At 34.8% G+C, this 27,953-nt stretch overlaps 1 long non-coding RNA gene across 2 annotated transcripts in view; it reads left to right on the top strand.

Annotated features, from left to right (window-relative positions):
- The window catches only part of LOC116550428, a 62,150-nt gene that overhangs the window by 5,871 nt on the left and 28,326 nt on the right, over window positions 1–27,953 (top strand). The window contains exons 2-3 of one of the 2 annotated variants that reach the window (XR_004268399.1): window positions 2,864–3,030; window positions 14,487–14,884. This is a non-coding gene — a long non-coding RNA (uncharacterized LOC116550428). Of the gene's footprint in view, window positions 1–2,863; window positions 3,031–14,486; window positions 14,885–27,953 lie in introns of those variants that run through there. The other variant, XR_004268398.1, reaches the window with a different exon arrangement.

Below are 27,953 nucleotides of genomic sequence, written 5' to 3'. Positions count from 1 at the left end.
ATAAGACATTTGAGTGAGCTTCTAAGGATGAGAATGAACTGGTGATGAGAAGGCTTGGCAGAAGAGGTAAGGCGTGCAAAGCCTGTAGGTGGGGAAGGGCTAGGCATATTCAAGGAAAAGAAATGCCATTGTGGCTAATGTGGTGAACAAGATGAAAGCTGCTATGAGATGATGGTGAAGAGGTAGTAGGAGCAAGATTTTGAAGGCCTTCTGCCAAACAGAACCTAGGTTTTATTCCATGAGCAACAGTGAATATTTGAAGGTGTCCATATAAGTTCCTCAGTGATGGAAGTCAAAGATTTGGGCAAGAATTTTGTGGAGCAGACATACCAAAGATATGTTTTAAAGGTAGAACAAGATGGACTATTTACAGTTCTTACACTGATTTACTTAAGTATATTCATTAGATACTTTAAACATAGCACAATGGATGCTCCCTTGAATGTCTAAAATATTACCTTAGAACAAATATTACTTAACACTCAAAAAAATCTTTTTTATAAAACCAGTTAGTTAATAAGGATAGTGACATATATCCAAAAAGTCTTTAATAAGAGCAGATATTTCAACATATACATATTAAGTTAATTTTCTGTGTCATGGCAGAGCTGAAATATTGCATCGGGAAAGAATCATTTTACACACATATACACCATGTTTTATATCCACCACATCATAAGGAATAGAAGCATCACCACCTGGCACTTTGGCAATTTCAGAAAATCCTGACAATTTTGCCTCTATAGTCACTGGGACATGTGCAGCACCAAGAAAAAGTTAACCACTGTCACCATGTAATTACTTCAACTTTTGAGTTGACAGGAAGAAAGAGCAGCACACTGTGATGCGACGGGAAATGGTGCAGAGGGTAGAATCTGGGACATAAGCTTCCTGATAAGATACTTATTAGTCTTTCCCAACAGAGTTCAGTCCTACTCCATCCTGAGTTCTTTGAAAGTTTGTGCTACTTGTTAAAAGATCAGCAAGTTAGAAACTGGTTTGAACTTTCCATAGTCGTAGAAAATAGCACATATCTAGTTTAACTCAGAGATGTTGGTCAAAGGATACAAAATTGAAATATTAGAAGGAATAAGTTTAAAATCTACTCTACAACATGGTGACTAGAGTTAATAACATAGTGTATTATATTCTTGAAAAATGCTAAGACAGAGAGTGGTAAATGTTCTCACCAATTTGGTCACTAAAATGCTTTTTATTAACAAAGAGGCACTGACTGTGGTTGGAGGAAATAATTTACCATGTTCAAATTCATGACAAAGATTAGAAAAACAAATGAAGTGATTCAGTGTCTAACACAGTACTGGCCATTTAGGAGGCTCCCAATATGCACTATTGAGTGTGAATTAATTTCAGAATGTCTTAATTACCTCAAATGAAAAACAGTTCAAGGTAGTAAACATTATTTAAGAAAACCTACCTTTATCAGTGGATTAAAACAGGTTCTTTTTGCAACTTCAGAAACTAGGTACAGAGATTCACATTAAACAAATAGGTACACATGTTCTGTTTAATTTTTATTGTGCTTACTCTTGCATTTTATATTATTGTTTATTTGCTTAAATATTCTTTCATTAAAATGGATGCTGAGGTAATAATGCCATGTCATACGAGTATTGGACAAGTAGTTATTTGAGCTTCAGCATTGGAAAGCCACCTTGAAGTGGCATCAAAAATCTTAGATTGAGGTCACTGCTCAGCTTATTTGATAGGAGCTATAATCCAGTGACCCTGAAGAAATATGCTGGACCATTTATTATTAGAACTGGAAAAAATTAATGAGACAGTAAAGGGGAAGTACCCTAAGAAAAGGACATTTATACTGAAAAAAATTAATTTATCTAAGGGTGAAACTGAAGTACAGTTTTAGAGACCCTTTTAATTTTACATTTCTTTTTAATTGGTGCAAAACTTGTATGATACATATATGCCACAATATTTGCCTTAATGTTGCATAGGCTGGATCTGATATTCAAGTTCAACTCTAAAGCATGTATCAGCTGTAAATGGACATTATCTTTTTCTAGTGTCTAGAAAATAACATTCAAAGAAAAAACTTCTGCAGCATGAAAGGTTACATTAGATTAAAAATACATATTTTGTTCTTTAATGTGTTTAACTTTTTTCAGATTTATTAGTTGATTGGAACTGATCTCCACCTTCACATCTGCAAGACAATGGCCCTTGCATATTGAAGGCTTAATGCTTGATTTTATTTTATTTCAATAAATATTGAGCAGAGCACTTATTAGAATCTGTGTAGACTATAAGGGGAAGTGAGTTACAAACTCTTTCCTCCAAAAACTTACAATTTAGTGGATCTAAAAATCAAAAGAGGCTGCAAAGTTTCACAGGTGGGAGATATTATTTACCTGGTCACCAGGCAGTGCTTAAAGGGAGCAGCTGAATTTACAGTACACCTTGAAAGAGACCATGTGCTTGTCAAGTCAGATGGGGGAAGAGAGAGGCATTGGAAGGTCAAGGCCAAAGTACCCTAATAAGCACAAGACTTAAAAGAGTTTAAGTGGTTCTGTTTTGGAGGGTATGCTGAAATACAATACAGAGTTTCAAACTTACTTTAAAATCTGAAGAATCCATTTACAGTTTAACTTTTTTGTTTTAAAATAATTGTGGACTCAGGAAGTATACAGTACAAAGAGTCTAATGTACCCATCACCCAACCTCCCCCAGTGCTGATATCTTGTATAGCTATTGCACATCAAAACCAGAAAATTGACATTACTATTATCTAGAATGCAGACTTTATTTTCACCATTTTTTAAAAACCTGCGCTCATTTGTGTGTGTGTGTTTGTGTGATAGTACTTTCACTCTTTAATCAGCAGAATTACATAATTGGAGGTAGGATTTAAGATTATTTGGGAACACTGAATAGGCAAGACTGGAAGTAAGAAGACCAAATGAAAAATTCTCACAGTAGTACAGAAGAGGAACAGTTACAAACTGGGATGGATGGTGCCCAGCACAGCACTGAACCCTGCAAAAGTACTTAGTGAGTAAGAATTTCTATTTTCAAATGGCATGTTTTTCAAATGTAAAGGAAAAAAGACTATCTATTTTCAATTTCACAATGTGTATACAATGGCAGGAGTTAAAAGAGTGGTAAGACATAGTCAGAACCCAGTGAAATTCTCAGTTCAGCCTGCTGAACTATATACTGCAGAAGCCCAATAGAAGGAGATTGGTGAAAGACGACAATTCTCAATTTGAATGAAGTAAGCTGTACAGGTCAGAGAAAGGTCAGATTCAGACTCCAGGGCATACACAGGCAATTAGAGCACTATTGGGAGAAAAGTGAAAGGCATCTGCTTCTTGCCCTAACTGCTAGTAGACAGGTTATTATTGTTTCTACGTAGCTCACTGCTAGTTGAAATATCAAAAACAAAAATCTGCTTTTTAAATTCAAAACCTTTGAAAAATTTCAATGTCCTGGGAGAAAGTTCTAAATATTTTTTAGGATTTTTAAAATTAAATGCTAAGAAAATTTTCTAAGACAGCAGTTATCCTCTTTTATTCAGTACACTGATTGCATAACTTTATTCCCTGTATGTCTCAAAATCTCTTATAAAGGTCAGTATTTGCTGGGTAGACACACTCAGAATTGCAGAACTTAGATACATGATTTTCTGGCTGAGGGATTATAAGCAAGGTGTTTAAACATTTTCTAAAACTTGATAACCTCATCAGTTACATAAGAGTGTTGGAGTCAACAGGTGCCTCCCATTCTAACACTCTCAATATAAATCTTAATTCTCACATACCTTTTTATTATTGTTCTTTTTTTTTTTTTTTTTTTTTTTTTTTTTTTTTTTTTTTTTTTTTTTTGCATCAGGACAGTGTCTGTCACACAGTTAGCATTCAGTGCAGGTTTTCTGAATGAATTTTTTGTAGAATTTTAATTCCAAAAGCTTTCAAGTATTTTAAAGTAGTTTTTAGATCTTAATACAGTAAAATTGCTTAAGCATAACATGTTGCAAATTTGCCTTTTTATCCTTTATATTTTATGTATTGTAAAAATATGTAAGTCACTTAGTCTCTTTTGGACTCAGTGATTTTATATGTAAATATGGGAACTAAACTTCTAAAACTGATTCTATTTTTTAAAAAAATGAATAACATTAATTAGTAGAAAAATTATACATATCTGATATAGCAGTATTTCACATCATAGTTTCTTAACTTCTTATATAAGTTGCAAATTTGCTCTTTATAAAATGTATAAGATATATTTAAACTAAATTGGTAGGCATTTAATAAAACTGCTCATACTAAATGTAAATGTAATGAGCCAAAAATAAGAGATAACATCTAGTGAGTCTAAAAAGTTACAGCCATTGAGATATCATTATTATGCCAATTTTATAGAATAGAAATCATAGGCCATAAAGGTGATATAGCCAATAAAAAAGGAAGTCAGGATTTGAACATACGTAGCTTGGATTCCAGAGCTATGTGTTTAACCAATACTTTATACAGTGTGTCACTCTGTATCACTTCCAAGGTAGAGAAAAATCCCTGAACCATATTTTTTTTTAGCTAGGGAGCAGGACAATGTTTATACATTGCTTGCTACAGTAGCTTCAGGTCTGAAATTTTATGGACAAAGTCTCTAATGACTGCCTGTAGAATATCCACCTTGTGCTATAAATGCAGTTAGCACTTGGGGACAGTCCAGACATGGAATGTAGATAATCATAAGTTTCTTTTCAATAGATACAAAATTTTTCAAATAGCATATGATCCATATAATTTGCTATTTAGGAAGGTAGATTTCTGCAGAGAGGACAGAGGAAAATAGTTTATATATGAACAAGTCTTCTAGAAAATATGGACATAAATTTCATAATTTTTCAGATATTGCCTGCCTTCACAATATAAGTATATAAAATGAACAGATAAAATTTCATTTATGCCACTGAGTCATTATATGATTTTTTATAGCCAAGCCCGTCCCAGTTTTTTATTTAATAAAGAAATTCTGCTTTGGGGTCTCATTTTTTTGGTCTCTCCTCAAATTATAATTATACTGTATTGACAACTTTATTTTTATTATGTGTAGTTGTACAATACTGAATAGATTGCCTTGCATCTTAATTTTAATCACTTGAAATGTCCCACTTCAACAGATAGTTTAATAGGAAAACAAAAATGTTTTAAAAAGCATTAGAGTGAAAAAATAAATAAAATAAGTGCCATTACACTCCAACATTTTCCTCCCAAGAACACTCAATTCCAGATGACTTACATAGAGAAATGACTACTTAGGCCCTTAGTGGATGTTACACCAAGAAGTTTGAGAAGCTAGTTAAATAGGGTGAACAGATTTCTCTGTTACAGAGCTTTTTACTCTCTTTAACCTCTAATGTATTTAATTAAATACTTTCCAAACCTAATCTGATCATTATTGAACATTTCATGGTGATAATGTTTCACGAAACTCTGTGAATATTTACATCAGTAGACTTTAAAGGAAGCTAGACATTAGAATCACCTAGCCAGTTTTTGAAACATACCCCTGAAAGAGCAATCCAATCTTAGTCTTTGGAGGGTGGGAGCCTGCAGTAGCAGGAAGCTATAATGGCTTCCCAAAGATGCTTTTGTTCTAATTCCTGAAACGTGGGACTATGTTACATGGCAAAAAGGAATTAAGGTTACTAATCAGCTGATCTTAAAATTGAAAGATTATTCTGAGATATCCAGGCGGGCCCAATATAATGACAGAAGTCTTTAAATGTAGTAGAGGAAGAAGAGGCAGTGTCAGAGTGATGCACAGGAGAAAGACTCTGCCAGCCATTGCTGGCTTTAAAGCTGGAAGAAGAGGCCACCAGCCAAGGAATGCAGGTGGCATCTGGAAGCCACAAAGGCAAGAAAATGCATTCTCCCTGGGAACCTCTGTAAAAGAACACAGCCCTGCTGACATCTTGAGGCTGGTCAAGGAGACTCATTTTGGACTTCTGAGCTCCAGAGCTCTAAAATAACAATTGTGTTGTTATGAGCTACAAGATTTATGGTAAATTGTTTCAGTAAAAATAGGAAATGAATAGAGGGCCCAAGCATTAGTCATTTCTTTTTTCTTTTTCTTTTTTTGAGACAGAGTCTTGTTTTGTCACCAGGTGCCAGGCTGCAGTGCAGTGGCGTGATCTCGGCTCACTGCAACCTCATTCTCCCGGGTTCAAGCAATTCTCCTGCCTCAGCCTCCCGAGTACCTGGGATTACAGGTGTGTGCCACCATGCCCAGCTAATTTTTGTATTTTTAGTAGAGATGGGGTTTCACCATGTTGGCCAGGATGGTCTCGATCTCTTCACCTCGTGATCTGCCCACCTCGGCCTCTCAAAGTGCTAGGATCACAGTCGTGAGCCACCGTGCCCGGCCAGCATTAGTTATTTTAAGAGTACCAGATAATTCTAATATGCAGTCAGACTGAGAACCTCTAATTCTGATGAACGGCTGCTCCTTAGAATCCCATAAGAAGTTTTTGATATGTCTTTCATCTACCACCAGGGATCCAAATTCACTTTCCAAGTATCGACTTATTTAATCACCAGAAGCACAATTTTATTTAATTAGTTAATTAATTAATTTTTTTGAGATGGAGTTTCACTCTTGCTGCTTAGGCTGGAGTATAATGGCAACATCTTGGCTCACCGCAATCTCTGCTGCCCCAGTGCAAGAGATTCTTCTGCCTCAGCCTCCCTAGTAGCTAGGATTAAAGACGTGCACCACCATGCCCAGCTAATTCTGTACTTTTAGTAGAGATGTGGTTTCTTCATGTTGGTCAGGCTGGTCTCAAACTCCCAACCTTGGGTTTTCAGTCTGCCTCAGCCTCCCAAAGTGCTGTGATTATAGGTATGAGCCACCATGCCTGTCCCAGAGGCACAATTTTTTTTAAAGGAAGTTGTCCAGTGTTACCTAACTACTAAGCTATAAGCTTTAAACCTGCACAGGCTGGTTCGTATAACCACCATCATGATTTAAATGCTTATGTAGAGCCTGTTTAGTTCTGGTTTTAAACATCATTACAATTACTGGTTATTTTCTGAGTTCCTTTTTTACAAGAAAAGCAGGAAGTTAGAAATGAAAGGTGCCAGTAGAAATAAAAACACTGATGGTAGTATACTTATGATTCTGAGGGATAAGAATTAAAAATGTAATATCCTCCCATGTTCAAAAATCATGAAAATCTGAGAACTTTGTGGGAGTTGTGTTACCAAATGCAGCAATGTTTAGTGCTATTGAGAGTACTAGTGTATTTGAATAGAGTTGAATTAATAACTGATTTGTCAAGAAAAATTCATTTTTCTTTTGTAGACCACTCATGAGAGGGGGTATATATTTATAATTTCTTAATAGTAATTTATATAAGTAAAAATGCTTCAGAGAGAAAGAAGCATCCATCGTCTGAATATTTTAATAGATGGGCCATGAATTTTCAAAACAATTCAATAAAATATATTATGATATGTGCATATGTTATGTTCCATATGGAAAACCTCCCAGTTTGCATATCAGCCCTATTCTATTCCCTTTTATAAATAAAAGGCCATTCTAAACCAACTGAAATGTCAACACTCTTTGACATTTTGGTGACATACTTAGGAAAGGCACAAAGATGCCAAAACAAATCTATAAAATCCAGTAGATTTATTTATGAAACATTCAGATTTTAAGAGTTAGGAAGACAAACAGCAAAACCAAATTCCCTTGTGTTCAAGTACTCGCCATTTTGTTCGCCCACATTAAAGACCATAATCCCAGTATATGATAGGTCTTTCAAATTTCCAGCCTTCCTTTCCTTTGGGTGTTGTAATCAAAAGAGCACCTAACGAAACTCAAAACACTAGCTAGTTGTGTGACACTGAGCATAAGCCATAAAACCACAGCAATTTCTCCTGATCTGTAAAATGCACATTGTACCTGCTTTTTCTACCCCACAGGATTTTGAAAAATCAAATGACAATTTTTGGGAAAGTTTTTTTGAAATAGTAAAGCACCACGTAACTAATGATTCCATGTTATAATATGGATTCCAAGGGTTACCTATCCCTTGCATAACAAATTACCCCAAAATTTAGCATCTTAAAACAATTCATTTAAAGTTTCTTAGGACAGCAATTTGAGCATAGTTTAACTAAGTCCTCTGCTTCAGAGTCCCTCACAGGCTGCAGTCAGTGTGTCTGCTGTGGCTATCATCATCTCAATGCTCAAGTGGAGGAAGTTCTGCTTCCAAGATTACTAACATTGTTCTTGTCAGGATCCATTTCTTGCTGGTTGCTGGAATACAAGCCTGAGATTATTACTTGCTGTTGACTGAATGCAGTCTTCAGTTCTTTGGCTCATGGCCTTTCCAGGATGGTAGTTTGCTTACTTCATCAAAGTTTGCAAGCCAAGAAGGCAACAGAAAGAACACAGCAAGATACAAGTAATTCTTTTATAATCTAACCATGGAAACAACATCTCATCACTTCTGCCTTATTCTTCTTCACTAGAGGCAAGTTACTAGGGTCATCCCACACTGAAAAGGAGGAACAACACACTGGTGTAAATATCAGGAGGGGAGCTCCTTGGCGGTCATCTTGAAAGCTGCCTAACATATGGACCATTCCCTACATCCTACACATATCCTGGGCTTGGCTCCCTCTCAGTTGTCATCTCAGGATTTCCTTCTTTCTATAAATCCTCTCACAAAGGCACCTCAGCCTTCAATGCACAATTCAATTAAGATCTCCTTTTGTGAATTTTCTTATGAATCCTTCAGTTAGATGGAATCTTCCCAATGTTTAAGTTCCCAATCATTTGGCACACATTTTAGGTCATATGTCACCTCCTTCTTTTTGTTGTCATGTTCATAGCCTTCAGACCTATTCACTGATCAGGGCCTGGAAGTCAGGAATGGGGCCTTACACCTCTTCATATTCTCCCATGGTATGAATGACAATGTAGGCTACAAAATGAGCAATCTACATAGTTATTGAAGTGAGACAGTTTTTCATGCAAATATTAAAACATTATAATCTCTTTTCTGCTAAAGGGTTTACTGGAAGACACTAAAAATGAATCAATAATTTCAGTGCTGAAATAGTCTTATTTTAGGGAATCCTACCAGTTTTTTGCTTTTTAAGGGATGTCTACTGTCTGCTCTTCTAAGGGCTTTATTCATTGAGAGAATGAACTTGCAGAAAACGTTGGAACAATGTGACCTCAACAGTAAGGTACTAGATTTTCATATGCCTATGCTTGATAAGTGCATATTTTTGCTCCAGGAGGTTTTTTGTGGCCACGAACTTCCTGTTATTAAAATGTTCTAGAACAGGCTTAATTTTAAGACAAATTTTCCCTTGAGTATAAAATCTTAATGAGAAATCGCTCATTTATATTAACTTATTTAAAAGGCCCTATGATATGAATGATTCTTTTTCAGCTCTACGGCGTCCATGTGTAAATAGACCTATAGTCCCATGAAGTCACTTAGATAATAACCTGGGTATAAAGAGTGTCTGGGGACCTATAAATTAAATTTGCATGGTAGAACCTCAGCCAAGAATTCTACTTCTTTGGGGTATTTATTTTTATAAGGTTGGGCCCAATGTATTAATATTATAATATCTTAGAAACTTACAGATTAATTCATTTCAGTTGAAAAGATTTCAAAGGTTCCATTGGCTTTTACTCAAGAATATTTATATGGTTGATAATCTGTTGAAACTTCCCCCTACGGGTTTTGGTTCAGACTCAGTCTACTTTTAGTTCTCTTTACTAAACTAAATCCCCAAAAGGCCTGGGGAGAGCACCTTTCAGGGCAGCTGACTATGTTCTTACAAATCCCCCAAGTCTACTTTCTACTCATCATTGCCATTTATTCTGAGGAGAATCTCAGAGATATGGAGTGAATTTGGCTTCTCCTCAGGGCTCCTTCCCATCAGTATTCCCTGTATAGGAAATGGCCAATGTTCAAAGTTAAATTTTTGGCTAAGTAAATGGGACTTATTCTACTTGTTCAGTGGTCCATGTGCTTCAAAACATCATGGGGCTTGATTCGAGATGCTGAGTGCCAAGTCACAGGAAATAGATAGTTCACTGCATTTTATGCCTCAATGTGAGAGAGGTGGGAACAGTGAATTTATGAAAAAAATAAAATTGGGCAAAAAATGGGGAGATATGATTGGAATTTGAAAACTAGCTCATTTATATAGTTTTTATTTCCATAGGTAAGTTATTATTCTTTCATTCATTTGGCAAATAATTTTTTGAGAATTACTCTGAGTCTAGAATTGTTTTAGGCAATAGGAACAAGCAGTGAACCAAAAGAAGTGTTCCTGCTCTCATGGGCCTCACATTTAGTCAGGGAATAGATAATGAATAATTAAGTAGGCATACATTATGCCACCTGGTAATAAGTTCTAGGAAATGAAATATTGTAAAGAAGCAGAGATTAACAGCTGGAGGTAGGGTGTGTGCTATTATCGATTAGACAGCATTTGAGTAGTGACCTGAAGAAAATGAGTGAATTTATATGAGTATTTGGGTAGGGCAACATCCTAAAAGGAGCAGAAAGTACTTAGACATTCAGGTGAAAAAAATCTGTGTGTTGAAAGAACATTGATGCTAGTGTGGGGTACAGGGAGAAGAGTGAGAAATGAAACCCAATAGATCGGGGTGTGTGTGGTTCATATTGGGACTGATAGGCCATTGTGAGGACTTTGAATTAGATACAAATAAGGTTAGTAAACCATCAGAGGGTTGTAAGCAAAGATGTAATCCATCCTATATTTTAAGAGGATCAATCTGCCTGCCATATAGAGACTTCCAGAGAGTAGGGATGGACACAGGGTGCTACAGGTGAGGTGCCAGTGATAACCCCAAAACCACAGTTGAAATAGTGAAGTTGTTGTTAATATAGACTGTAAAACTGTGGGAGGAACAATTTATGGGGAAGATTGGGAGGCTCAGTTTTATACATTTTAGTGATGACATATTCTTAATGTGAAGATTATCTTAGTATGTAAAGTGAAGATTCATAATTGAATATATGAGTCTAAAGGTTAAGAGACAGGTTCAGGCTAAAAGAATAAATATGGGCATCCTCAGTATTTAGATTATTTAATGTCAAGAGACTGGTTTAAATCATTGAAGAAGCAAGTCAATAAAGGTAAAGGAAGTGTAACGGCCTGAGCTCTGGGGCATTTGACATTTAGAGATAAGGTAGTTATGGAAGGCTCCATGCAATAGGAGAAATGAGACAATGTATAGAAAATTTACTGAAACCCTAATATACACGAGGCACTGTGATAGGTCTGTTTTCAATGATGAATAAAGCTGTTCCTGCCTCTGAGGATTTCATAGTTTACTGGTGCTTTAATAGAGTTATTTACATAGACAGTTATATAGAATGTGCTCTAGGCGCAGGGAAGACAAAGCTGCTATCTCTGCCTTGATATCAAAAATACTTTAGAAAAGAGGTGATATTTGAGTGGAAGAGAAACATGAGAGTGAGTTTTCCATGTACAGAAGAAGTGAAGGGCATTCTAGGAGCAATATATTGCGTGTACAAAAATGTAGAATTGGAACACATGAACTGCTGGTGGAAATACAAGGAAGCAGCATCACCGTAGGATAAACAGAGTGGTGGAGTTGGAGTCACAGTGAACTGGCATCTGTCAACTAGTGACTGTGAAGTTACCTTAGTTACCTTTCTTCATCCTTTGGTTCCTTATTTATAAATCATAGTAATAATATCTAATAAGCACAGAAGAGAAAAGAAGTAAAAAGTATTGGGTTTGTGTGTTACGTGCCATCCATTATGCAAAGTAACAATATACAACACCAGTTAATCCTCACAGTTCGATGAAATAGACAGTATTACACCCATTTTACATCACTGATTATTAAAGAAATGCAAATCAAAACCACTATGAGATACCATTCCATGCCAGTCAGAATGCCAATTATTAAAAAGTCAAGAAACAATGTGTGCTGGCAAGGCTGTGGAGTAATGGGAACACTTTTACACTGTTGGTGGGAATGTAAATTAGTTAGATTGTGAAAGACAATATGGCAATTCCTCAAGGATCTAGAACCAGAAATAGCATTTGATCCAGCAATCTCATTACTGGGTATATACACAAAAGAATATAAATTATTCTATCATAAAGACACAGACACATGTATTAATTGCAGCACTGTTTACAATAGCAGTGTAATGGAACCAACCCAAATGCCCATCGGTGTAGACTGAATAAAGAAAATGTAGTACATATACACCATGGAATACTAGGTAGTCATAAAAGGAAAGAGATTATGTTCTTTTCAGGGACATGGATGAAGCTGGAAGCAATTATCCTCAGTAAGCTAACATAGAAACATAACGAAACACTGCATGTTCTTACTCATAAGTGGGAGTTGAGCAATAAGAACACATGGACACAGGGAATGGAACAACACATACCAGGACCTGCTGTGGGGTGGAAGGCGAGGGGAGAGAATTTAGAGGACTAGTCAATTGGTGCAACAAACCACCATGACACACATACACTGACATAACAAACTTGCACATTCTGCACATGTATCCTGGAACTAAAAGTAAAATAAAATTTAAAAAATATAAAGATACTGTCTAACAGTTTTCAACAGTGCTTCGCTTTACACACCCAAATATGAGACACCTAATTTCTGATTTTTATGACATATAATTTCTCTACATCCTCTCCAATATTTGGTGTTGTCCATCTTTTTCATTTCATTAGCATAATATTATAGTGACTGTTTAGGGATAATGCTAGTGATTTTAATTGCATTTCCTTGATGACTTATAATGTTGGGCAAATTTTGTTCTTGTTTGTGAAGTGTCTGTTCAACACATTGCTCATGATAAATTATTTATTTTTATTATTGAGTTGGAAGAGTCCATTATATATCCTGGAATCAAGCACTTTTTTAGACATATATGTTGTAAACGTTTCTCCCTATCTGTGACATGCCTATTTATTTACTTAATGGTGGATTTTGTTGTGCAGAAGTACTTAATTTGATAAAATACAATTGCCAATCTTGAAATTTTTCTGTTATTTCTGTGGAATCTTTGTTTATTGCAAATTTGCAAAGATTATGTCCAATATTTTCTTATAGAAGCTTTCTAGTTTTGGTTTTATATTTGGCACAATGATTGATTTCAAATTAACAGTCATGTGTGGTGTAAGGTAGGGGTCATACTTCATTTTTGTTATTTTGTTTTTATGCAAGATAGATACATAATTATACCAGTATCATTTACTGAGGGATTATTCTATTTTTAATGAATCACTTTGGCAAGTTTATTGAATTTTTAGCTGTTTTTGTGTAGATATATGTCTTGACCCTCTATTGGGTGTTAATGATCTATTTGTCTGTTTTTTCCCTTAAACAACAGTGGTTTCATTACTGTAGCTATAAAGTAAGTATTTAAGTAAAGTTCTGTTAGATCAACTTTGTTCTTATTTTCAAGATCACTTTGTTTCTTTTAGGTCATTTGGGTTTTTAGATATTTTAGCACCATGTTATCAAATCTATTAAAAGGTCTATTGAAAGAGACTTCTTTCTACAGGTCAAGTGTTGGCAACAACTGCTCAAAGGTCAAATTTGATTTCAGTGTTCATAAGTAAAGTTTTATTGAAACACAACTATGCCTTCTTACTACATTGGCATGATTGATTTCAAATTAATAGTCATGTGTGGTGTAAGGTAGGGGTCAAACTTCATTTTTTAAAAAATTTTGTTTTTATGCAAGATAGATACGTAACTATACCAGTATCACTTACTGAGGGATTATTCTATTTTTAATGAATCACCGGTTTTGTGCTACATATAGCTGGTTTTGTGCCACACATGTGTGGTTTGGCGCTACAATGGTTTAGGGGAATAATTGTGACAGAAACCAAATGGCTTGTAAAGCCTAAAATATTTATTATCTTTTACTTTACCGAAAAAAAATATTACTGGAAACTGTTTTAAGTTAATTTGGAGAAATACACATCCTAAATTAGCTTTCAAATCCAATACTTTTACATTTCATTTCCTTACTCTAATTAACTTTATTAAAGTTTCATAATTTCCAAAGTAGAATTTTTGAATGACATTTGTTGAATGTAACCATATATATATATATATATATATATATATATATGTACATTTATATTTATACATTTATATATGTAGGAATATTTTGTTTTATACATGCTTTTGTTATATTTTAGTTTCTAGCTATTTGTATCTACTATGCAAAGATACAATTAAATTTTATATTTTGATTATGCACCTACAGTGTGTCTAAGTTCACTAATTCTAGTTGTGTTTTGGGGTGTTTGTAGGTTTTCTTTTTTTAATAATTAGGATATCTAAAAATAAAGATATTCTTATTTCTTTCTAATTCATTTATCTTTTTTTTTTCTTTTTTTCTGTCTTCTTGTACTAACCAGGTCTTCAAAAAAATACTGAATTACCCTTGTAAGACTGGAACACTTTGTCTTCTTCCTTATCCTTGAGGAAAAGTGGTCTATATTTCACTATTAAATATAATGCTAGCTGTAGGATCTTTTGGATTTCTCTTATGTTTTATATTTAATTTATAATGTTGAAAAAATATATCAGCATTCCTACTTTATTGATTTTTATCATGAATGTTTGGTGAATATTCTCAAATGTCTTTCTGCTTCTTTTGTGGCTGTCATATAATGTTCCTCCTTTTTATTAAGGGAATAAATTAACTCATTTATATAGAAGGTTTTTTTTTTTCATGTTAAGACAAGTTTGTCTTCTCTGGGTTTAACTTGTTTTTCTTTATGTAGCTTGTGAGAGAGAGAGAGAGAGAGAGTGTGTGTGTGTGTGTGTGTGTGTGTCAGACAGAGAGAGAGAGAGAGAGAGAGAGAGAGAGAGACAGACTTGCTCTGTTACCCATACTGCAGCACAGTGGTGTGATCATAGCTCAGTGCAGCCTCAAATTCCTGGGCTCAAGTGATCCAGTTACTCCAGCCTTTGGGGTAGCTAGGATTGGAGGCACATACCACTATGTCAAGCTAATTTTTAATTTTTTTTTGTAGAGACAGTGTTTCACCATGTTGCCCAGGTTTGTCATGCAGTTTTAGAATGTGTAAATTGAAATCTTTGAATTTACATATTTCTCCTTTACTATTATTGCATTTAATGCTATAAAACTAAGCACCAATTAACTCATGACACAAATTTCAATAAGTTGTGTTTTCATCATTCAGTTCCAAATATTTTCTTAATTGTATTAAAATGTTTTTCCTTAACCTATAATCTATTTAGATGAGTATTGCATGATCTTCAAGCATGTGGAAATTTTCTGATATATCAATCATAGTTATTAATAATTTAATATTGTTCTTCAAAAACATACTCTGTACAGCTTCTACTGTAACAACATATTTGACTTATTTTATGTTCTAGTATATTATTTATGTCATTGAATGTTTTATTTACATTTGAGAAGAAATAATATTCTACAACCAATACATGTGATTTTTATAAATATCAATTAGATCAAATTGGTTGGATTTGTAGTGTTCTTCAAATCTTCTCTACAGATCTCTCTAATTTTTTGGCCTAACTCTTTTATCAGTTACTAAATTGTCATACTAAAGACTCTTCAATTACTAATTTATAACTAGGTTTTCTTAAAAAAAGAATTGTTATCTTTGCTACATATTTAATCTTTCATGCATTTTCCATTACTTTCTCCAGAATCAGTTTTCTACATATTAACCCTTCTCTTCAGTCAAAGAAAAACTTTTAACATGTTTTTATTTGGCAGGTCTGCTGCGTTAAATTATTTTAGATTTTTCATGAAATGTCATCATTTATTGATTCTTCCTTTGGTGTTTCTGAATAAATCTCCATGTCTAATATGTGATCATTTTTATAGTATCTTTTCCAACCAGCATTTTGAAAATGTTCATATCTGCTGAAAAACATCATCTCTTCTTACTTGTGATCCACCATTTTTCTAGATTCTTTAAGACATTTACGATAGTTACTTTAAAATCCATTTCTGGTAATTTTAACTGCTGGTCATTTCTATATCTGATACTATTGGCTACTTTTTCTCTTAACAATTATAATATGGTCTTGCATTTTATAAAGCTTCATTGAATGTCAGATATTATGTGCAAAAGAAAATAGAAGTGTTGTAAATAATAGCATTTTTTATAAAAATGCAGTCCTCTGCATAGTCAGGTAATTAATATAGGATTCAGGGGTAAAAGGCCACTGCCTGGTGCTCTGTATAAGTCTCAGACTGCTTGTTAGCTTTCTCTTTGCTTTTTCACATACTATCTGAGAATTCATCAGACTAAATGGTGCCTCACTGGTAGCAAGCTTCTCTAATTTCCCCTGTTTCAATTCCGACAACAGATAATCACTTCCTTCGTTAAAATTGCAGCTGTTTTTTTTTCTTATAAGCATTGTATTTGTCCATTCTTACACTGCTATTAAGAACTTTCTGAGACTGAGTAATTAATAAAGATAAGAAAGATATTTAATTGACTCGTAGTTCCACACGCCATACAGGAGGAATGATTGGGATGGCCTCAGGAGACTTACAATCATGGCAGAAGGGTTAAGGGGAAGCAAACACATCATCATATGGCAGCAGGAGAGAGAGAGTGTGTGTGAAAGGGGAAGTGCTATACACTTAAACAACCAGATCTCATGAGAACTCACTCAGTCACCTCAGTCATGAGAAGAGCAAGGGGGAAATCTGCCCCCATGAGCCAATCACCTCCCACCAGGCCCCTTCTCTGACACTTGGGATTACAATTCAACACAAGATTTGGGTGGGGACACAGAACCAAAGAATATCAAGCATCTAAGATAGCTTCTTTCTCCTCCCACTGTTCATTCAAAGACTAAATCACCATGGAACTTATTTAGCAAAGGCTTATCACATTTTTAGATTTTAGTTCATTAGGTTTAAATTCCAGCCTCAGTTTTGTAATGGCTTAAATTAACGACGGTTTTCAGTAATATTTGTTTTGTAGTCATTATTTGTTTCAAGTGATATTTTTCTACTTATTTTTCACCAGTCTGGTACTATTTCAACATGGCACTTAGAAATCAGATCTGAAGTTAGCCTTTCTCACATATCAATTAAAATGTTTGTGAAATCATGAGAATAAAAGCTGCAATTAACACTACAGTGAAAATCAATTTATCAATATTTCTGCTAGAGAAGTCACTGTGGGGAACAACTTATTGTGTCCTGACATTTAGACTTTTCGTGGGTAAAGTGATAGAAATTTGAGAGAAAAAAGAAAAGTCTGTGTAGCATGTAGTATATCGAGGATTATAGCTTTACACTTTTCAGAGAGCCAGACAAAATGGATTCCAAACTGAGTACAATAGACATTGGTAAGAATACTTTAGTTAAGAAGTGGGATAGTTTATGTAAACACATACTCTGCTTTAGAAGTGCAAATAGGAAGGAATATGATGGAATTTACATATTGGAGGTTATTTTATGAAAAATTCTTACATTTTGTCAAATACATGTTAATCTAGCTATCCTTATTATATACTACGTAAATAAGAAAGCAGAGAAACAATAAATTAAACAAATAAAATGTCTTGGGGATCCAGGCTATAGGTTGCATAAATAATTTGCTATAATAATCAGAAGATAACTTAGAAAGTGGATTTAAATTTTGTAATAAAAACAAATAAATTAATCCATAATATTCAAGCAGAAAATTACAAGGAGAAAAAAGAGAGAAAAAGAAAAATAATATGAAAGATAGTTCATTATAATAAAGAAGAAGGAAAATTATTTAGAAATAAATAACTGTATTAAAGTCTGTATTGGAGAAAGTTGGAAGCAGCATCTTAGCTATAAAAATTAAATCATATATACACTGACCACTGGAAACAGAAAATGAGAAAACAAAATGATTGCCATGGAGATAATTAAGCAAATATTAACTTTTAAGATAAAATTTTTCTTAAAGGTAAAAGATAAAATAATTGGAATACAAAGAAAATAAATCATAATTTAAGTAAATTGAAATAAGTTCATGTAAAGTTTATAAAACTTTTTATTATGTATAATAAAACCATACTTTATTTTAGAAAAAAGTATTAAAACTACAAACGGAGAAAATAAGAATTATTATTGTTCTCATTACACCTAATTATTGTAACTCTTTTCAGACAAACATATTTGAAAAATTATAATCATATCAAATACTTTATTTACAAATATAGTTATTGCTTCTTGTAATTCTAAAATAAATATGCTCCATGATAAAAACATTATTTTGCAACTATTTAGAACCTAAAACAATAACTTTTATATACTAGATGTTCCCTAAACATTTTTTTTTCTAAACACTTCTGAATGAGTAAATTAATACTAATTCATCGGTTAAAAAAATTGTGAGAAATACATGAAAACACACACAAAAAAACTCTTCTATAGTCACTTTGTAGTGATAACCAATGTCAATTTTTGATATATATCTGCTCATATTTTTATTACATGTATGTATGTATTTAAATTAAGATATCATGTATACACCAAAATACATATTTTACATGGTTTCAGTTTTTATTCAGTCTTTTTTTGTAAGCACAATTTTTCAAAAATTCTCAAAGCCAAGCCTGGATTTCAGAAGGGAGATGTGTATACTATAACTATGACAAAGGCAAGGCCACAAAATCTGAGGAGCCAATCAAAAATGGGCTTATCCATCTTCCTCTAATCTTATACGTACATGCTTGAAAAAGATCTCTGGTGTTTTCTTAAGATCAAAACTGAAATTTTTTTTCAAAAGAAAAGTACAAACAGGAGAGTGTTGCAGCAACTACGAATTATGTATTAAATAGGTTATTTTGTTTATAAATATATTACTTTATATTTATAACACCTGCTAGTATATAATAAATTCATTTTATTAGATAAAAGCTTTACCTTGCACACCTCAAATAATTGTTAAACAATATGATGTAATGCTTTATTTGAAATACATGAACATTTAATTCAATTTTAAATAATGGGTATTTCTTCCAAGAAAGGGACTTTATAAGATTTTCCATACAAAATGACTTATGCATTCTACATGATCTAATGACCTATTTTTTATGTTTTCCTAGTGTAATAATCTATGTAGTGATCATAAAATATGTTGTAGTAAATATTCTTTATTGTAAAGAATTTTTCTTGAGCTCTAGATCCACATAGTACCTAAAGCATCTGATGATAACACAGCGAACTGACTGAATCTGATCGGAATTACAGTATTATGATCAAATGCACTGTGCATCTGACAAGTACACTACGAACTGCATCTCAATGTGAACTAGAAGAGATATTAAATCCATGATTTAACTATGTACAATTTATGCTTTTAAGATTTATATTTTAACTATCCTTAAATAAAAATAGCCATACTGATGGTAGTAAAAAGTGTTTCCTATTTAAGCATGAATCAGAGAAGACAGTAAAATGAAGCAGGAATCATTTCATCTCTTTTCTCACACTACATCACCTTGAGAGGTAAGGTCATGATTTTCATGAAGTACCAGAATGTTTTATATGTAGTGTCTCTAGAAATCGAACTATTAAATCATGTATGGCTAAATTAACTCTAATTAATTAATTCCATAGAACATTAATCAAAAACATCCACATGTATCAACTGGTCTGTATCTCTAAAATAAAACAGAATGAAAAGTGCAATCCGGAAAAACAACAAGTTTAACTAGTATACATAAAACAAGATGAAAACATAAATAATGTGGATGTTTCTTTTGTAGATAAACACATTACAGTAAACATATAAACACCAATTTCAAGACGCTGTTTATATCTGAGTTTGGTAAGAAGGATTTTACCTTCCATTAAGGGAAAGTCTATAAATCATAAAGATGTAAAATAAGCTCTCTTAGGTAACTCAGGAAGGTCACAGAGAATTAGCATACTTGTATTTCAAATTTAAATCTGATAATAGTATATGGTAGTCTGTATTAGTCCTTTGTTAGCAAAGAATGAGTTTTTGAGCTATTTTCTGAGTATATGTGTTATGTGAAGTTCAGTTGAAAAGAAAATATAGAAGGACAAGAATTTTTTTCTCTAAGTAAACGAAATAACATCTGTGCCGAGTAAATGGCCTTTGTTAAATTAATGAGAATAAGAGATTGTACAGGGATGTATCCATCAAGGAACATAATTTAGACTCAAACATTGTTTTGAGAAACAAGAAGAACAAACTAGAATATGTTTGTTCCTTATTTTCTATATAACGCATACATATACATATGCCTACTTGTAGATGCACATATACACATACATACATATATGTGCTGGCTTTCTAAAGGTCATCTAAAATTATTCTACCTAAATATATAAAATAAAGGACAGTGACACTCAGTGGGGGGTCTGACTGTTTTATGTGTTTATCAATTAAAATGTTGAGTGTTTCTTTACATCAGAATATAACTTTAAGCCTCTGTTAAATTATTATTCAAAAATGAAAAAAAAACACTTTAAAAGCTGATATTCATACATGAATTACTCTATCATTAGTTCATGCATAGACAATTATACTTAAGATTTTCAATACTTATTTGTAGTTACTCTTTTTAAGGAACATTTTGTTTTTTGTCACCTGACTTTTAGTTTTACATTTCTTATCTATTCCAGTTTTCTAAATTATAATATGAATGTGTGTGTGTGTGTGTGTGTAATGTATTGTCTCTGCTCCACCACCCCTGAAAAATGCAAGTTCCATGTTTGTTGGAAGTGTCTTTTTTTTTTTTTTCTCTCTCTCTTTCTATTTCTCTATAGGGCCTAAAATAAAGGGTTGGTAAATAGGGGCCACTTAGAAAACATATGTTGAAAGGTTGAAAGAGTAAAAAATGAATATTAATGGCTTATTTTTATTTGCACTATATCTCAAATACATCTTGATCTCTCTAAAAGATATAAGATCTATTTTTATATGCAATTATACATGCATCTTTCATATTTCTAGAAAGATACATATTAGATGTCAATGAAACATTTGTATATCATTAGGAAATGATAAAATTTGACTAAACTTTAATAAAATATGTATATTTTTGTCAATCTAAAATATCAGGTGTTAATGAAATGCTTTTGATTTTAGAAATTTTTCCCAACATCTATACAGTCACATCACTGAAAATGCATACTGTGGCCCTGTGAAGACATTAAAATATGATGAGGTAATCCAGCCAATGTGAAAAAGAGTTAGTGAATATATAAAACAGACTTTGATAGTTGATGCTTAAACTCATGATGTAGAAGTCTTGTCACTTTTATAAAATTTCTGTAGAAAAAAATACCATGAAAATAAACATATATAAAAAAATACTCAAAAAACTAGCACCTTTGGGCCAGATGGATAATGATATGAAAGTAATTTAAGACCACATCTTAAGGTTTCAAATTTTACCACCATTAATTTTGTAGGAAATTTTCATTTTTCTTAGTAGTACTAGTCTGTATCTCACTGAAATAATATTCTAAAAAATAAATCAGGCAGTGCCCTGTAACATCTATTTGTGTGTTAATGAGTCATATTGAAAGGGTGCAGATAAGAGAAATCTCTGGATTGTGTGCTCACAAGACAAAACCAATAGCTCTATATTATTCTCAAGATAAAGCAAACCTGTGCAGAGACAAATAGTATTGTTGACTCAAGAAATCTTTACCTCTCAGAGTTGTCCTCAATTTTCTAAATGTGATTTTAGGTTAGTGATTGGCTAATATTATTAACAAAGTAATTTTAGGTTGTATAGTATACCCTGAAAAATGTAGTTTTGTTTATAAAATTCCTCCACAAAGCTGTGATGTCATATTCACCAGTTTTATTTATGCCCAGTTTTTTACTATGTATTAGAATGGATTCATCACCACCTAAGACAGTTATAATTGGCTCTAGACAAGATGGTGAGCACATTTGTAGATAGCTTCCCTTCCTTCCAAGGCTCAATCTATGAACAGAAATAACCACGAATGAGTATGTTTTTTAGGAATGATGCATTCTAGGATATGACCCATCCCTTTATCATATTAGGATTATTTCCTAGTAATCTGACTAGTCACCTGCATGCATAAACTATAAGGTTAGACAAGTAGCAGGGAAGCCTCTTACTGAGACATTGAGTGCATGTATACTATTTATATAGTACATTTATAAATATGGTATATATGAAGTCTTGTTAGATCTCCAAACATATTTAATTTACCCAACAACAGTGTTTTTCACATTTTGTAAAACTGAAACTCAGAAAATTTAAGCCATCTGTTGAAAAGTCACACTGACAGTAAAGGCCAAAACCATTCTACTCTAAGCCTGACAGTGTTAACCGAATGTTACAATGGAAGTTCTACTTTAATAATTCTAAATTGGCTTGAATGGAAAATAAAATCTAGTAGTAGCTTTACAGGGAAGATAAATTGTTTTCTTGATACTTTTATGAATAAGAATAATTACACAGTGAATAATTAAGGAGTTTATATTATTAAAATCAGGGTTTTGTATGAATTAAAATGCCCCTAGGTTTCAAGCAAAATGTATAAACCCAGAAGAATCAAAGAAAATGGGAGAGCTGATAAAAACCACGCAATTTAAGATGGGAAGCACCTTATCAGTGGAACAAGGCTGAATCGAGATCAGGAATAAGAAAATTCAAGAAACAACCAATTTTAAGGAAGAATACTCAAGAGCCTTAGAAGTTTATATAATCAAGTACTTCTGCAAGTGAGGTTGAGGATGGCTGAAACAAGAGAACATTTTGAGATTCTATTTAGATATAAATTTGTGTGTGTGTGCGTGCGCGCACATGTGAACACACGTGTGTGAGATGTATGTTTACAATTGAATATAGTCTGTTTATGAGATGCAAATAATGTCATTCATGACTGGTAAATAGAGGATGATGTCACCATAAGACAGAATGCATGTTGGTTTACATGAGAATTTTCTGAGAGTTTTCATATTTTATGCAAAGTGCCAGTGGCTCAACACAATGCACAGTGTCAGCAGAGGGCAACAAACCAAAGACGTGCTGTATGTACAAGATGCAAATTTACCCCACATTCTTCCCCTTTGCCACAGGCTTTGTGCTGGAAGTGTCACTGAGTTGTCTTTTCAAATCTTTCCACAACTCAACAGTCCCAACTCTTCTTTACATTCCCTCCTATGGAGGTAGCTTTATAATATTTTAGGTAAAACATATGTTTATTATAGTACTTCCTTATTTGGTAATTTACAAAGTATTTAACTGTACTTGTAGCTTTCCTTAAAAATTGTTATTATTGTTAGCATTCTGGTTATTTTCATTATTATTATGTAGGCTTTTCTTAATTTTACTTTTTCTTCATAACTCTAATTTTGCATGATGTGAAAAATTATACCAGCATATAAATTACATTGTATATATAACAAATAACATATTAAGCTATTGTAGGAAGATTTTCAAAATAAACATAAAATTTTAAAAGAGTGATAAATACAAAATAGTATACATAGTATGATTCAATTTCTATATGAAGGAAGCAAAATGAAACTATATATAGATTTGCTTTCGTATCACAGAATATACATTTTTAAGAAACGGCCAGGTAGATAAGACAATGGCAGAAACCTATTAATAGTTCTGCATATTTCAACATTTTCTCCTAAAACAAAATAGAAAAAGAAATTTAAAAATTTCCTGAAACTATGCATTCAGCTTACATTGAAAGTAGAGAATGCCCGAACTTAAAAATAACTGAAATAAAATTTGGGGGGAAAAAGGAGAGAAGTCACCAAATCTTAGTGCACAATGTCTCTTGCTCCTGCCCTACTGCAAAACTTTATAGTGTAAGGGGCAGTCCACATGAGAGAGGGGAGTGTGGGGAAAGAAAGAAAGAATGAAAGAAAGAAGAAAGAAAGAAAGAAAGAAAGAAAGAAAGAAAGAAAGAAAGAAAGAAAGAAAGAGAGAGAGAGAGAGAGAGAGAGAGAGAGAGAGAAAGAAAGAAAGAGAGAGAGAGAGAGAGAGAGAGAGAGAGAAAAGAAAAGAAAAGAAAAGAAAAGAAAAGAAAAGAAAAGAAAAGAAAAGTTCTAGGAAGAGAGCAGAGCTACCAACAGGCCTTAAAGGTATTTTGAAACTAATGTCATTATCAGAGCATTAACTATACTGGTGAATAATTTTAAAAGGTGTCCTGGAAAGATCATAGCATTATTTATATAGAAGAAATTTAAAGTTCTCCCTATATGAAGTGGCAGTCTGAAACACCCTACATCTGAGAAAGGAAAAAAAAAAAAAAGAAAAAAAAAAAAGCAGAGGTACCAATTATGGAAGAATAGTGAAATATAACAAGCATTTTTAAGATCTATTCCTAAATATCTTCCTGAAAAAGGTGAAGACCTAAATCTACAAATTGAAAAGGCAGAAAGGATTGGGATCCAAGATGGCCGTTTAGAAACAGCTCAGGATCGCAGCTCCCAGTGAAAGCGCAGAGGGTGAGTGGGCGCCACATTTTTATTGCCCACAGACTAGGAAATTCCCGGGCAGAGGAGCTCCACAGTCGCCAGTGTGGCTGTTTCGGCCAGCACGGCTGTGCCAGCCGGTGCCGCTGCTTTGCCCCGCGTGGCTGCTTTGTCAGCGCCCCGGAGCAGCGGTTCTCCATACAAAATACACTGGTCCGGGTGCCCTTTTGGCTGATGATTGGAGCCACGGGAAGTCGCCCATTCATCTGTTTAAAAAGGGGACTGAGCAGGGAACCAGGACAGTAGATTCCAAGGCAAAAAAAAAAAAAAAAAAAATGCCACAAACCTCAGTGCCGCTGTTTAAGCCAGCGCAGTGAGTGGCCGCAGGGGAAAACAAACAGACCCCGGCACCTCTTCAACAGGCGACTGGAACACAAACTTAAAAAAGGCTCTGAGGCAGGGAGCCAGGCGATCAGGCTTGGCTGGTCCCACCCCCACAAAAGAACAGCAACCAGAAACACTGGATTGAGACTTTCACAGCAAGCGCAGCTGAACCCGGGATGGTCCAGCTCTGTGGGGGAGGGGCGTCCGCCATTACCGAGGCAGCCCGCCAGGACTGAGGTAGTCGACCAATGCTGAGGCAGCCTGCCGTTGCCAAGGCAACCCGCCATTGCTGAGGCAGCCCGCTGTTGCCAAGGCAACCCTCCATTGCTGAGGCAGCCCGCCGTTGCCAAGGCAACCTGCCACAGCAGAGAGACTCCGCCTCAATGGAGGCGGGCCACCATCGCCAAAGCAGTTCCAACTACACCCATATAAACAGGACTGCAGGGAAGTTCACTCGGCAGCGGGGCGGAGCCCACAGCAGCTCAGCAAAGCCTCTATAGGCTGACAGTGACTAGGCTGCCTCCTTGTTGGGCAGGGCAGGTCTGAAGGAAAAAAAAAAAGAAGGCGGCAGCATGACGGAAACTCATAAATAAAGCCCTAAATCCCTGGGACAGAGCACCTGGGAACAAAAAGCAGTTTATGAGTTCTGCTGCAGCAGACCTAAATGTACCTGCCCAGCAGCTCTGAATGAACTACAACAGAGCTCACAGCTCACCATTTGAGCTCCTATAAAGAAGAGACAATCTCCTCAAGCAGCTCCCTGACCCCTATATATCCAAAGAGACACCTCATAAAAGAGAGATCAGATTGACACTAGGCAGGTATCCTTCTGGGACAAAGATAGCAGAAGAAGAAAACTGGTAACAACCGTTACTGTTCAGCAGCTGCTGCAGGTGAACCCCAGGCAAGCAGGGCCTGGAGTAACCTCAGCAGACCTACAGCAGAGGGGCCACGCTGTCAGAAGGAAAACCAAGAAACAGAAATAACCTTATCATCAACAAACAGAACGTCAATCTGAAAGATTTGAGACCCAATCTGAAAGCCAGCAACTACAAAGTCGACAGCTGGATAAATCCTTAAAGATGGGAAGAAACCAGCGCAAAAAAATGAAAACACCCGAAACCAGAACACCTCTCCTCCTACAAGGGATCACAACTCCTCACCAGCAAGGGAACAAGGTTGGAGGGAGAACGAGTGTGATGAAATGACAGAATCAGACTTCAGAAGGTGGGTAGTAAGAGACTTCTGTGAACTTAAAGAACATGTTCTAACCAAATGCAAAGAAACTAAGAACCTTGAAAAAAGATTTGACGAAATGCTAACGAGAATGGACAAAATAGAACGGAATATAAGTGAATTGATGGAGCTATAAAACGCAACACGAGAACTTCGTGAAGCATGCACAAGTATCAACAGCCGAATTGACCAAGCAGAAGAAAGGATGTCAGAGGTTGAAGATCAACTCAATGAAATAAAAGGGGAAGGCAAGACTGGAGAAAAAAGGGTAAAAAGGAATGAACAAAGTCTCCAAGAAATGTGGGACAATGTGAAAAGACCTAATCTACGTTTGATAGGCGTACCTGAATGCGAAAAAGAGAATGAATCCAAGCTGGAAAATACTCTTCAGGATATTATCCAGGAAAACTTCCCCAACCTAGCAAGGCTGGCAAACATTCAAGTCCAGGAAATACAGAGAACACCACAAAGATATTCATCAAGAAGAGCAACCCAAGGCACATAATCGTCAGATTCACCAGGGTTGAAATGAAGGAGAAAATACTAAGGGCAGCCAGAGAGAAAGGTCGGGTTACCCACAAAGGGAAGCCCATCAGACTCACGGCAGATCTCTTAGCAGAAACCCTACAAGCCAGAAGACAGTGGGGGCCAATATTCAACATCCTTAAAGAAAAGAACTTTCAACCCAGAATCTCCTATCCAGCCAAACTTAGCTTCATAAGTGAAGGAAAAATAAAATCCTTTGGGAACATGCAAGTACTCAGAGATTTCATCACCACCAGGCCAGCTCTACAAGAGCTCCTGAAAGAGGCTCTACACATATAAAGGAACACCAAGTACCAGCTCAACTAAAGGGCAAAACACCCAGCTAGCACCAAAATGGCAGTATCAAATTCACACATAACAATATTAACCCTAAATGTAAATGGACTAAATGCCCCAATCAAAAGACACAGACTGGCAAACTGGATAAAAAGACAAAACCCATCGGTGTGCTGTATCCAGGAAACCCATCTCACATTCAAGGATACACAAAGGCTCAAAATAAATGGATGAAGATTTACCAAGCAAATGGAGAGCAAAAAAAAGCAGGAGTTGCAATTCTCATCTCTGATAAATTAGACTTTAAAGCAACAAAGATCATAAGACACAAAGAAGGACATTACATAATGGTAAAAGGATCAATGCAACAAGAAGAGCTAACGATCCTAAATATATACGCACCCAATACAGGAGCACCCAGATACATAAGGCAAGCTCTTAATGACTTACAAAGAGACTTAGGCTCCCACACAATAATAGTGGGAGACTTTAATACCCCATTGTCAATATTAGACAGATCAACCAGACAGAAAATTAACAAGGATATCCAGGACTTGAACTCAGACCTCGACCAAGCAAACCTAATAGACATTTACAGAACTCTCCACCCCAAAGCCACAGAATATACATTCTTCTCAGCACCACATCACACCTACTCTAAAATTGACCACATAATTGGGAGTAAATCACTCCTCAGCAAATGCCAAAGAACGGAAATCGTAACAGTCTCTCAGACCACAGTGCAATCAAGTTAGAACTCAGAATTCAAAAACTAACCCAGAACCGCACAGCTTCATGGAAACTGAACAACTTGCTCTTGAATGTTGACTGGATAAACAATGAAATGAAGACAGAAATAAAGATGTTCTTCGAAACCAATGAGAATGAAGACACAACATACCAGAATCTCTGGGACACATTTAAAGCAGTCTCTAGAGGAAAATATATAGCAATAAGTGCCCACATGAGAAGCCAGGAGACATCAAAAAT

The sequence above is a fragment of the Sapajus apella genome, unplaced genomic scaffold (genome assembly GCF_009761245.1).
Source record: "Sapajus apella isolate SASKATOON/1434 unplaced genomic scaffold, GSC_monkey_1.0 scaffold7, whole genome shotgun sequence".
Classification (NCBI taxonomy): domain Eukaryota; kingdom Metazoa; phylum Chordata; class Mammalia; order Primates; family Cebidae; genus Sapajus; species Sapajus apella.
The sequence above is the reverse complement of the archived record's forward strand: the minus strand, read 5'-3'. Positions and strand labels throughout refer to the sequence as shown.